At 34.2% G+C, this 13,242-nt stretch overlaps 1 protein-coding gene across 3 annotated transcripts in view; it reads left to right on the top strand.

Moving 5' to 3' along the window:
* Positions 1-13,242, top strand: part of PPP2R2B (protein phosphatase 2 regulatory subunit Bbeta) — a 457,959-nt gene that overhangs the window by 147,158 nt on the left and 297,559 nt on the right. The window lies entirely within an intron of this gene.

Here is a 13,242-nt window from a genome sequence, read left to right as displayed (position 1 = left end):
GGTACCTCAGAGTTGTCTTAATTTGCATTTCTTTGATCAATAGTGATTTGGAATACCTTTTCATATGACTAGAAATAGTTTCAATTTCTTCATCTGAAAATAATCTGTTTATATCCTTTGACTATTTATCAATTGGATAATGGTCAAGATTAATTTTTCCAGAGAATGTAGGGATTGTTTTTCCAGGCAACTTAACATAAAAGGATAAAGAAAAATCAGCAAGAATATACTAAATGATGTAATGGATAGTGTTAGACTTAGATGGAGGAAGACTTGAGTTCAAATCTTGCTTTAGACTGCTATATAAGATTATTTAACCTCTATCAGCTGTAATTTTCTTATTTGTAAAAATTGGGAATAATAATAAGACCTATCTCATAGGATTCTTGGGAAGATCATATGAGAAAATCTATATGAGGTGTTTTATAAACTTTAACATGCTATATAAACATTGTTATTATCAAGTACACTTTTCTTAATGATAATATAAAAGGGTGAATTGCCAAAAAAATTAAATTATCCAAATACTCTAGATCTCATCTTTTTATGACCTTAAAGGTATCATTCAACTTCATGCCATTGGATATTGCCCCTTAACTAATTGGTGTTCATCTTTTTCTATATCAATAATTAATATTATCCCCACAATCTTCCTTCTCTTAGGCACTGCTCAACATTGTTAGAAGATGGCCAACTGTACTGACTAGATCTACTACAAATTTGTTCTTATGTAAATCAGAATCCCAGGCGTTCCCAGAAATCCTTTTTCTATTTCCCAAATTTATTGCCCATCATATTACCCCACTGAATCTCAGACTCTTTTCCCTCCCTCTGAATAGAAGGCCTTATTTCAAGATATTTTACCAAGAATGTTGAGGCTATATATTGTCTTCTACTAGTTTTATATCTAAAATCCATTCAGCATCCATTATCTTAGAGATCAAAGCCTAGAAATTGACGCTGATTCATATTGGATTGGGTAATGGGAAAGGAATGATAAGGAACTGGTGGCTAGTTGATATTCAAACTTTTACCTATTATTAATAAACCAGAGTTTCTAGTTCTTTCATAGACATTGATCTTTATCCTTTTGTTATCATTGCATAAATTGTTCTTCTGGTTCTACTTATTTCCTACTTTATCAGTTAATGCAAGACTTCCCAGGTTTTTCTGAAACCACCCTATCATTTCTTTTTTTTCTGTTTGTGAAAATGTCCTTTTATTCTTATTGACTGTGACAAAATAACATTTTATACAAACTTTTCTTATGGCATAATAGTATTCCATAACATTTGCATGCTACAATTTTTTCTGCTTCTCCTCAGATTTCCTTTATTAGTCAACTCTAAAATAAAGATATATTTATGCACATATCCAGTTTGTTTTGCTTAGAGGTAATCTCTTTTTGAATCTACCTTTCCTCTAATTCCCCCTTTCCTCTCCTAACCTTTCTATTGAGTGAAATGTATTTCTGTACCTAAGTTTGTTTGTATGAATTCTTCCTCCTTTGACCCATTCAGAAGAAAGGAAATCAAACTGTTACTTGACACTCTCAGCTCCCTGCTCCTTGTTTATATAGATGTCTACTTTTATACCCAGAAAATGTGAGATAATGTTCCTTAACCTTTTTTCCTTCCTCCTATCCCCAGTGTATACTTCTTCCTCTTTTCCCATTAAAAAAAAATCATCAAGACATATTAGAACTCCTCACAGGCTTTTCCTAATTAGACTCCCTCTGCAGCTCCTCATTATGGTAGGATTTAGAGGAGAAACTTTAAAAATCTCCCATATTTGAATGTAAATAGTTTATCTTTATTCAGTCCTTCATGATTGTTCATCAGTGTTCATTTTTATCTGTTTCTCTTAATTCTGGTGCTTGAACTTCAAAATTTCTACACAGCTTTGGCTATTTCATCAGGGATTCATGGAAGTTTTTTTATTTTGTTACAATTCCATTTCTCTTTCTTCAAATGATTATAATTAGTTTTGCTGGTATATTATTCCCAACTTTGAGACTATACCCTTTGCATTTCAAGCTCTTTTTTTTCTTTAAAGTCTCTTCCCAATCCAATCCATGCTCAGTTTAACTGACAAAGTGTTTTTTCCTAAAGTGTAAGTCTAAATATATCATCCCCATATTCAATAAATTCTAGTGGCTCCATTTTACCACCAGAATTAAATATAAAACCCTCTGTTTGGCATTCAAATCTCTTCATAACCTAGCTCTCCTCCTTTCTAGTTTTCTCATATCTTACACTTAGTTCCCCATCCACTTATACAACACACCTACTCTGATTCAAAGACCTTGGCCTTCTTACTGCTCTAGTCTTTTTCTCCATTGTCGCTCATGCCAGCAATGCTCTCCCTCTACATCTCTGCTGCCCTGAGTTCCTTCAAGTCCCAGTTAAAAAGCCCACCTTCTACCAGAAGCCTTTCCCAATTTCTCTTAATTCTAGTGCCATCTCTCTGTTAATTTTATTTTCTTTCTATCCTGTGTTTAGTTTATAAAATTTTCTAATTGCTTTCCCCTTTAGGTTGTGAACTTCTTGGGAGCAGGAACTTTCCTTTGCCTTTCTTTGTATCCCTATATGCCTGGAATTTAATGGATATTTAATAAATGCTTATTGACTTATTAATTGACTGACCTGAAACTGGGTGGTAGGTGACAAAGCTGCCAGTTGGTACCTGATTTCCATATGGCGCCTTGTTATATGCCTAAGCTTCTCCATATGTATCTGGAACCTCCTTTTGTCCTGGAGCTCAAGGCCTGTCTCTAAGCTCCTCCAGCACATGATCCCTGGCATCTCATCCTAAGTGTCCAGAGATTTCTTAGTTTGTCTCCTTGTGCTGATTTTGGCTAGAAAAAAATGACTCCCTATGCCTTTTTTTTTGTATTTCTTCATAGAATTTAATCTGGCATACTTTCTAGATCAATTTAAAGGAGTTTAGGGTACAAAAGAGGCTTAGTATATTATATCCTGCTACTCTTCCATCTGGGCTCAATCTCCCAACATTTATTGATTTTACATCTATAGCCTATCTAGCATCTGTGCTCCTTTTCACTCACATGGCCACCACTATAGGTCTTCATTTCCTTTCATTATTAGAATAGCCTCCTGATGGGGGTATCCTTGCCTTCCCTCTCTCTTCCTTCTCTAACTCATACTCTAAAAAGTTACCACATTGATATTGATAAACCTAAGTCACTCCCCTATTCAAGAAGCTCTCGTTGCTCCCTATTTCCTATAGGATAAAAAACGAAGTTCTATCTCCTACATAAGACCTTTCCTGATCCCCTCAATATTTGTGCTACAGTTCTATCAAATTGCTCTGGCTTTTAGGAGGCACAGTAGGTCATTAATTAAGACCCAAGTTCAATATTTACTGTGTTATCCTGGGCAAATCACTTGCTATCTATTTAATTCAGTTTTTTTTCCACTATTAAAAATAGGGATAATAATAGTACCTACTTCTCAGAGTTGTTGTAAGGATTAAATGAGATATTTCTAACATGCCTAACACAGTGTCTGGCATATAGCAGATGCTTGAGAAATGCTTATTCCTTCCCTTCTCCTCTGGTTTGTTCTGGAAGAAGATTCCTAATGGAATGTAGATTTCTTGAATACATGAGAGTTTCATTTTTTTACTTTGTATACTATTGTAGTACATACAATATCTGGCACAGAATAGGCTCTGCAAAACCTTTGTTGCTTAATGACTACTAAGCCTGGAGAAGAAAGGACTTGAACAGAACATGATAATCATCTTCAAGGACTGTCAAGTAGAAAAAAGAATTGTTTGTTCTGCTTGACCACAAAAAGTATAACTGGGAGTAAAAAGTGGCAAATTTATACTTTTTAGAAGGAAAAAAATGCTAAACAGAGCTCTGACACAGTGAAATGGGTTCTCTTGGGAATTGATAAGTTTCCCCTCTTTGGAAGTTTTTCAGCAATGACTGAATGATCAGTTGTATATTGTATATACATGTATATATGAATGATCAAGTATATTGTAGAGAGAAGAGTTACTGGGGTATGGATTGGGCTGGACTAGGTCCTGTTCCAAAGTAACTCTGAGATTATCTGAGACACTTTCATTGTGTATCTACACATACATACATACATTTATTTACTTTTAATAGTTTTTTAATTTTTCCAAATATATGCAAAGATTGTTTTCATCATTCACATTCCAAATTTTTATCCCTCCCTACCCCACCTGACAGCAAGCAATCTGATATAGGTTAAATATGCAACTCTTTTAAACATTTTCCATAGTTATCATGTTATGCAAGAAAAAATCAGATCAAAAGGGGAAAACACATGAGACAGGAAAAAACAACCAAACAACAACAACAACAACAAAGGAAAATATTATACTTTGATCCACATTCAGTCTCCATAGTCTTTCTTTGGATGCTGCATTTGGTTCTTTCCATCACAAGTCTATTGGAATTGCCTTGAATTACCTCATTGGCGAAAAGAGCCAAGTTCATCACAGTTAATAATAACATAATCTTCTTGTTGCTGTGTACAGTGTTCTCTTGATTCTGCTCACTTCATTCGGCATCACTTCATGCAAGTCTTTCCAGGTTTTTCTAAAAACAACTTGCTTGTCATTCCTTGTAGAACAAAAATATTTTATTATATTATACACTATAACTTATTCAACCATTCCACAACTGATGGGTTTCCAGTAAATTTCCAGTTTCCTGCCACTACAAACTGCTACAGACATTTTTTGTGTGTATGACAGACAGGTATTTATAACAGACAATGTGGTGTGACAGATAGGCAGTTGATCTTAAAGTCAGGGAGAACTGATACTTTTTGACACAATATGAACTCTGAAGGGCAAGACACTTGAAGTCTCAGTGCCCCAGTATACTCTTTGAAAACCTTCAATCTATTGATCTATTTCTCTATATAGACATATATATGTTGTAGAAGGTGTCCCTACACTAGTGATCCATATATATATATATATATATATATGGATATATGTACATATATATATATGTATGTATGTATGTATCAACATAACAATAATGCATAGATGTCAAAGATTAATAGGTACACATGCACAATGTGCCCCAAAAAACACTACTGTCTAAAATCATCCAAAAGATTACTGACAGTTTGGGAATTGAAATCCATAATGCTACTTTTTAGCTTTCCCCATATCTGAGTGACTATAATTAGGTCCAGGTGCCCAGCTGGGGAAGTTATTTTTTGAGCAGTGACATCTGGCTCTTTGGCACATTTCATTGGCTTAAACTGAAGTTGAGTGCATTGAACTAACCAGATGCCCATTTAGTCACCATTATTGTGAATAAATGTTGTATCTAATTATCATCTTCTATACTCCTTGTACTTATTCTGGATAACTGGTCTATCATGATTAGGACCTTGAAACAAATGAAAAGTCTACTGGGTTCATAATCAGGTGAGAGGACATTGATCTAGTTTTGTTTTATTTAATAGACACTGAAAATAGATAGGTTTGGTTAGAATTCAAACTGGTTTTACTGGATTAGAAAATCAGTGTTACATTCACTAAAATAATATTTGGGGTTTTCTCTGGCTCTAGAATATTAGTAGTACTCATTCTGATGTGGAGTTCATATCCTTGGTCATTAAAATAATCTGCTGAGGAAAGAAGAAATTCCTTATGCCTTTTAGTAAATTTTCTTCCTTAAGTTAAAATAGTGGGATTTTTCTGTCTTTGTAACAATTGAGTCACTATACTAATGACTCTCACCTTTTTAGTGTTATAACAATAACTTGGTTTCATAATACTGAATTAGAATGTAACATAATATATGGAATTTATACAATGCTTTAAGGCTTAAAAGGTGAATTAAATAAGTTCTTCTTAGAGGTTTTCAATGATTCTATGAAGCAGGTCTTTTTTATATTCATATTTATACAATTATCTTTCTGCACAAGAAAAATCAAATCAAACAGGAAAAAATGAGAAAGAAAATAAAATGCAGACAAAGAACAACAAAAAAAGTGAAAATGCTATGTTGTGATCCACCCTCAGTTCCCTCAGTCCTTTCTCTGGCTGTAGATGGCTCTCTTCATCCCAAGATCATTGGAATTGGTCTGAATCATCTTATTGTTGAAGAGAATCATGTCTATCAGAATTGATCATCCTATAACCTTGTTGTTGCCATTTACAATGATCTCCTGGTTCTGCTCATTTTACTTTGCATCAGTTCATGTAAGTCTCTCTAGGCTTCTCTGAAATCATAATATTCCATAATATTCATATGCTATAACTTATTCAGCCATTTTACAACTGATGGACATCCACTCAGTTTCCAGTTTCTTGCCATTACAAACATTTTTACACACGTGGGTCCCTTTCCCTCCTTTAAGATCTCTTTGGGATACAGACCCAGTAGAAACACTGGTGGATCAAAGGGTATGCACAGTTTGATAACTTTTTGGGCATAGTTCCAAATTGCTCTCCAGAATGGTTGGATCCATTCACAATTCCACTAACAATGTATTAGTGTCCCAGTTTTCCCACATCCCCTCCAATATTCATCATTATATTTTCTTGTAATCTCAGAGTTAATCTTATAGGTAAGATAATATTTATTTTACAGATAAAAGAACTGAGACTCTAAAAGGGTATGTGCTTTGTTTATTGCCACAAGGCTATTAAATGTCAAAAATAGAAAACCCAGGTCTACCTGACTCCAAGTAGAGTCATATCATTCATATCATTCACACTATTCATATCACTGTGTTCTCTTAAAATAAGGCTAGCTTTATTATTATTGTTGTTAAAATACCATCAACATTATTATTATTTTGGTGGGGCACAGACCTTGAGATTTTATCTGTGTAGGGAATTCCCATAGTGAAACTCTTCACTGATATAAATTGGCAACTCACCAGTCATCTCTCAGAGAGTTGTGTAGAGGAACAAAGAAGATATAATTTGCTCAGGGTGCTCACATTGCTAGCATGTGCAAGAGGCAGCTCTTCAACCTCAGTCTTCCTTCATTTGAAGACTAGATAGTTCTGGAGAAGAAAGTGAGGCTGGTGACTTTGCACAACCAGCCCTTACTTAACTCCAACTCTCTTGCATGTCATATAATCACCTCCCAGATGTCATGGTCCTCCTTGAGAATAAAGGACAAACAACCACAATAGCAATTATCTATATACTATACCACATTGTTCCCACTAGCATATGAAAATTAATTTTCTTTTGAGAAGCTCATAACACTTTTGGGGGTATTTATATTTATTTATTTATGTTAATAGCATTTTATTTTTCCAGATACATGATAGTTTTCAATATTCACTTTTGCAAGACCTTATGTTCCAGATTTTTCTCCCTCTTTCCCTCACTTACCTCTCTCTAAGACAACAATCTGATATAGGTTAAACATGTGCAATTCTTCTAAACCTATTTCCATATTCATCATGCTGCTCAGGAAAGAGCATATCAAAAGAGTGAAAACATAGGAAAAAACAAGCAAACAAATAAATATTAACAACAAAAAGTACTATGCTTTGATCCACATTCAGTCTCTATAGTTCTATCTCTGGGTGCAGATGGTACTTTCAATCACAAGTTTATTAAAATTGCCTTCAATCACCTCATAGTACTTCTTTAAATAATTATAGATACCCTGGATATTATAAGGAGACAAGGACTGGGAATTCCTACTCTAGCTAAATGGAGGTTTGTGAGATATATTATATTGCAAAGCAAGTGGTGATTTACACTAATAGAAGCAATTTTTCCACTAAGAGTTCTCTATACCAACAAAAACATTTTACAGGCCAAATGTGAATATATGTATTGTATAATATATGTTTATATATGTGGTATACCAATGAAGAACAGCAACTATGACAGTCTTAGGAGCTTGCCTGGACATTGCAAGGTTAAGTGATTTACCTTTAGTAACATCCCAACTATATGTCAGAGTCAGGACTTGAGCCCAGGCATTCAAGTTCTGAGATCAACTCCCAATCCATTATATCATGCTGCTTCATAATATATGTTTGGATGTATATGTATATATACACATAAATATGTATGTGAGTATAAATAGTATGTGTATACACACAGGTGTGTGTATCAGATTGATGGCATAGTAGATAGAGTAGGTAAGTTACACTTATCTTTCCAAGTTCAAATTTGACCCTGATATTTGCTAGCTATATGAACCTGGGCAAGTCACTTAACCCTATTTGTCTCATTTTCCTCATCTGTAAAATGAGCTAGAGAAAGAAATGGCAAATGATTCCAATATCTTTGCCAAGAAAATCCCAAATGGGATCACAAAGAATCATCTACAGCTAAAAGACAATCGAACAACAACAGAGCATATGTAACATACATACAAATATGAAATATTAAAAGGGAAATAACAGTAGGAATTACAAAGTTTGAGAATTTATGGATGGATTATTATCTATACTGTTGATAATAGGCTTACTTCTGTGATATTTTTCTCTTTCTTCATGTATGTGTATATATGCATACCTATGTATACACATACATACCAAAAAGGTGTCACTTCATTACATATAAGTGTATACATATATATTGTATATTTATGAGAGGCAGTATCATATAGTGAGTAGAGAGATAAAGAGCCAGCCTAAAAGACGAGGAAGTTCTCTTTTCAAATCTTGATTCTAATACATATTAACTTTGTTAACCTGATCAGGACTATCAGTCACAAAGAAAGTGCCTCCTTACTGGACATTCTTTACCAGCAAAATGACATATTCAAGTGTATTTGCATCTCTTTCTCTGTCTTTGTCTCCCCCCTCTCTTCCTTCTCCCCTGTTTTCTACTGCTTTTCTTTCTCCTTCCTTTCTTCCCTTCTTCTGTCTTTCTTTTTTCACTCCCCTCCCCCTCTTCCCCTCTTCTTTCCCTTCTCTTCTCCTCTCCTTTTCCTTTCTCTTTGTATCCTCCCCTTTCCCACATACATAGAGATATATACATATATACACTTATACAATTGTATACATATACAAAATACATATGTATACAGACACACAGTTAGATGTTTATATTCATATATATATAGAAAATGCTTAGGCTTAGTTAGCTGTCAAAAGAATCAGTAATGGAGAACAAATTCACTACTCTCAGGGCAGAGTTGTTTACCTTATCCCTTATTTTCTTATTTAATTTTAATATTTTGTTTTTACCAATTACATGTAAAAACAATTTTAATATTCTTAAAAATATTTTTTAGTTTTTCTCTCCCTCCTTCCTTTCCCTCTCCCAATTGAGAAGACAAGCAATTTGATATAGGATAGGCATGTTCAGTCATGAATAACATACTTCCATGTTACTCATTTTGTGAAAGAAAACTCAGGGAAAAAAAACAAGAAAAAGAAAGTAAAGAAAAAATATGCTTCAATCTGCATTGATTCCATCAGTTCTTTTTCTGAAGATGGATAGTATTTTTCATCATAAGTCCTTCAGAATTGGCTTGGGTCATTGCATTGCTGAGAATAACTAAGTCACCCATAGTTAGTCATCAAGCAATATTGCTCTTACTGTGTATAATGTTCTCCTGGTTCTATTCATTTCAATTTCATCAGTTCATGTAAGTCTTTCCCGGTTTTGCTGAGAGTGTCCTGCTCAGCATTTTTAATAGCACAATAGCAGTCTATCACAATCATCTACAACTTGTTCAACCATTCCCCAGTTGATGAACGTCCACTTATTTTCCAATTCTTTAGCACCACTAAAAAGTCTGCTATAAGTATGTTTGCACATAAAGATCATTTTACTTTTTGTTTTTTATTTCTTTGGGATATGGACCTTGTAGTAAAGGTTATTCATGATTTTATAACCCTTTGAGCATAGTTTCAAATTGCTTTACTGAAAGGTTGAATAAGTATCCAACTTCAATAGTGCATCAGTGCCATAATTTTCCCTCATCCTTTCCAACATTTATCATTTTTCTTTTCTTTCAAATTAGTCAATCTGATAGATGGGAGGTGGTAGCTCAGAATTGTTTCAATTTGCATTTTTCTAACCAATAGTGACTTAGAGCTTTTAAAAATGTTTGCAGATAGCTTTGGTTACTTTGTCTGAAATCTGCCTTTTCATATCCTTTGCTAATTTATCAATAGAGGAATGGCTCTTATTTTTCTAAATTTTACTCAGTTCTCTTTATTTGAAAAGTGAGGCTTTACTAGAGAAATTTGTGTAATTTCACAATGTATTTCCCCCTCTTCATAATACTTTTTCTCTCTTTTTACCCTGTCCATTTTCAAATGTGTTTTGTTTTTGACTGTTATATCCCTCAATCCCCGCTCCTTTCTATCTTCCCCTCTCTACCTTCTCTTATTCCTCTTCCCCTCCTACTTTTCTATATAAGATAGATTTCTATAGCCAATTAAGTGTATGTTTTCCCCTCTGAACTAGTTATAATAGTAAAATTAATTTGCTCCCCTCCACTTCTACCTTTCCTATCTTCCCCTTCACTATAAAAGTTCTTTTGCATCTCTTTTATGTTAGATAATTTACTCCATTCCAGCTTTCCCTTTCCCCTTCTTGAAATGCAGTCCTTTCTCATCCCTTAATTTTATTTCATTTTTAGATAATCAACCCTTCTTATTCATCTCAAATATATGTCCTCTATTTATGTATACTACTTTTAGCTGCCCTAATAATGAGAGTTTTTGGGAGTCACAAGTATCAATTTTTTCCATATAGTAAATTTAACTGTTTTAAAAATCCTTTATGGTTTCTTTTTTCTGTTTACCTTTTTATGCTTCTTTTGAATCTTATATTTGAAAGTCAAATTTTTAATCAACTCTGGTCTTTTCATCAGGAATGTTTTTTAAAAAATTTTATTGAATATCCATTTTTGTAATCCTTCTGCCTTCTAGAATATCACATTCCAAGTCCTCTGACCCTTTAAAGTAGAATTTGCTCAATCTTGTGCTCTCTTCACTGTGACCTCATGAAATTTGAATTGTTTCTTTTTGGCTTGCTTGCAATAGTTTCTCCTTGACCTGGGAGCTCTAGAATTTAGCTATAATTTTCCAGGGAGTTTTCATTGGGGAACCTTTTTCAAGAGGTGATTAGTGGATTCTTTTAATTTCTATTTTACCCTCTACTTCTAGAATATCAGGGCAGTTCTTGTTAATTTCTTTAAAAATTGATATCAAAAACTATTTCCACTCATATGAAAGAGTGTTCCAAATCACTACTGATCAGAGAAATGCAAATTAAGACAACTCTGAGATACCACTACACACCTGTCAGATTGGCTAAGATGACAGGAACAAATAATGATGAATGTTGGAGGGGATGTGGGAAAACTGGGACACTGATACATTGTTGGTGGAGTTGTGAAAGAATCCAGTCATTCTGGAGAGCAATTTGGAACTATGCCCAAAAAGTTGTCAAACTTTTGACCCAGCATTGCTGTTATTGGAACTATATCCCAAAGAAATACTAAAGAGTGGAAAGGGACCTGTATGTGCCAAAATGTTTGTGGCAGCTCTTTTTGTTGTAGCTAGAAACTGGAAGTTGAATGGATGTCCATCAATTGGAGAATGGTTGGGTAAATTGTGGTATATGAAGGTTATGGAATATTATTGCTCTGTAAGAAATGACCAGCAGGAGGAATACAGAGAGGCTTGGAGAGACTTACATCAACTGTTGCTGAGTGAAATGAGAAGAACCAGAAGATCACTATACACTTCAACAATGATACTGTATGAGGATGTTTTCTGATGGAAGTGGAAATCTTCAACATAAAGAAGATCCAACTCACTTCCAGTTGATCAATGATGGACAGAAATAACTATACCCAGAGAAGGAACACTGGGAAGCGAATGTAAATTGTTAGCACTACTGTCTATCTACCCAGGTTACTTATACCTTCGGAAGCTAATAATTAATGTGCAACAAGAAAATGGTATTTACACACATATATTGTATCTAGGTTATATTGTAACACATGTAAAATGTATGGGATTACCTGCCATCGGAGGGGAGGGAGTGGAGGGAGGGAGGGGATAATTTGGAAAAATGAATTTAAAAAAATTGATATCAAAGCTCTTTTTTTAATCATGGTTTTCAAGTAGCCCAATAATTCTTAAATTATCTGTCCATCTATTTTCCAGGTCAGTTGTTTTTTTCCAATGATATTTTACATTGTTTTCTTTTTTTCTTCCTTTTTTTTTGGTTTTGTTTTATTGTTTCTTGATATCTCAAAGTTGTTATCTTCCACTTGCCCAAATCTACTTTTTAAGGGAGAATTTTCTTCAATAAGTCATTGTACACCCTTTTCCATTTGGCTAATTCTACTTTTTAAGAAACTATTTTCTTCAGTGAACTTTTATGTATATATTTTTTCCACTTAACCAGTTACACTTTTTAGTGTGTCCTTTCTTTAATTGGATTTTTGTGTCTCTTTTTACCATTTGGCTTATTCTATTTTTAAGATGTCATTTTCTTCAGTATTTTTGTGCCTCCTTTACCAAGCTATTGACTCCTTTTTCACAATTTTCTTGTTTTACTTTTTTTTAGCTTTCCAATTTTTCCTCTATCTCTCTATTTTTGAAATCCTTTTTAGGCTCTTCTATGGCTTGACATGAATTCACTATTTTTTTTGAGTTTTTAGATGTAGAAGTTCTGACTTATTGTCTTCTTCTGAGTTTGTAATTTGATTTTTCCTGTCACCAATGTAACTTTCTATAATAAGGATCTTTTTCTGCTGTTTGCTCATTCTTCCAGTGATTTTTAATTTTATGCTAAAGTGTGGTTCTGCTTCTGGAGTGGAGGTGGCACTCTCTCAAACTTTAGGTATTTTGGCATAGTTGTTTTCAGAAATAATTTTGGAGACCTGTAAGTTTTCAGTTATTTTAAAGTAGTTTCATCTACGGAGAAGTGTGCTTACCTCTCTTGGCCCATGCTCTAGTCTGTAAGCAACCACAAACACTTTTTTTCTGCCTTGGAGTGGTGATCAGTGTTTCAGCTCCCTGCAACTACAAGTTTTGGTCTGCCAATGCTCTTCTTCATCCTGACACTGAGACCCAGATCCAATTATGGGCAATGCAATAGAGTCTTGCCCCCAGTACCAGCAAAGGGACTCCTGTTTTTTATTTCTGACCAATTGGCTTGAGCCCTTTACTATTTATGAGCTGAGAGGTCTGAAACTGTCACTAGTTACTTATTCAATCATCTCCAAGGCCTACTACTGGTTTGCTGGGACATGGTCTAGCTGAA

This window comes from Sminthopsis crassicaudata, chromosome 2, assembly GCF_048593235.1.
Source record: "Sminthopsis crassicaudata isolate SCR6 chromosome 2, ASM4859323v1, whole genome shotgun sequence".
Taxonomy (NCBI): Eukaryota; Metazoa; Chordata; class Mammalia; order Dasyuromorphia; family Dasyuridae; genus Sminthopsis; species Sminthopsis crassicaudata.
Note: the sequence above shows the minus strand (reverse complement) of the source record. Positions and strands in the feature narration are given on the sequence as shown.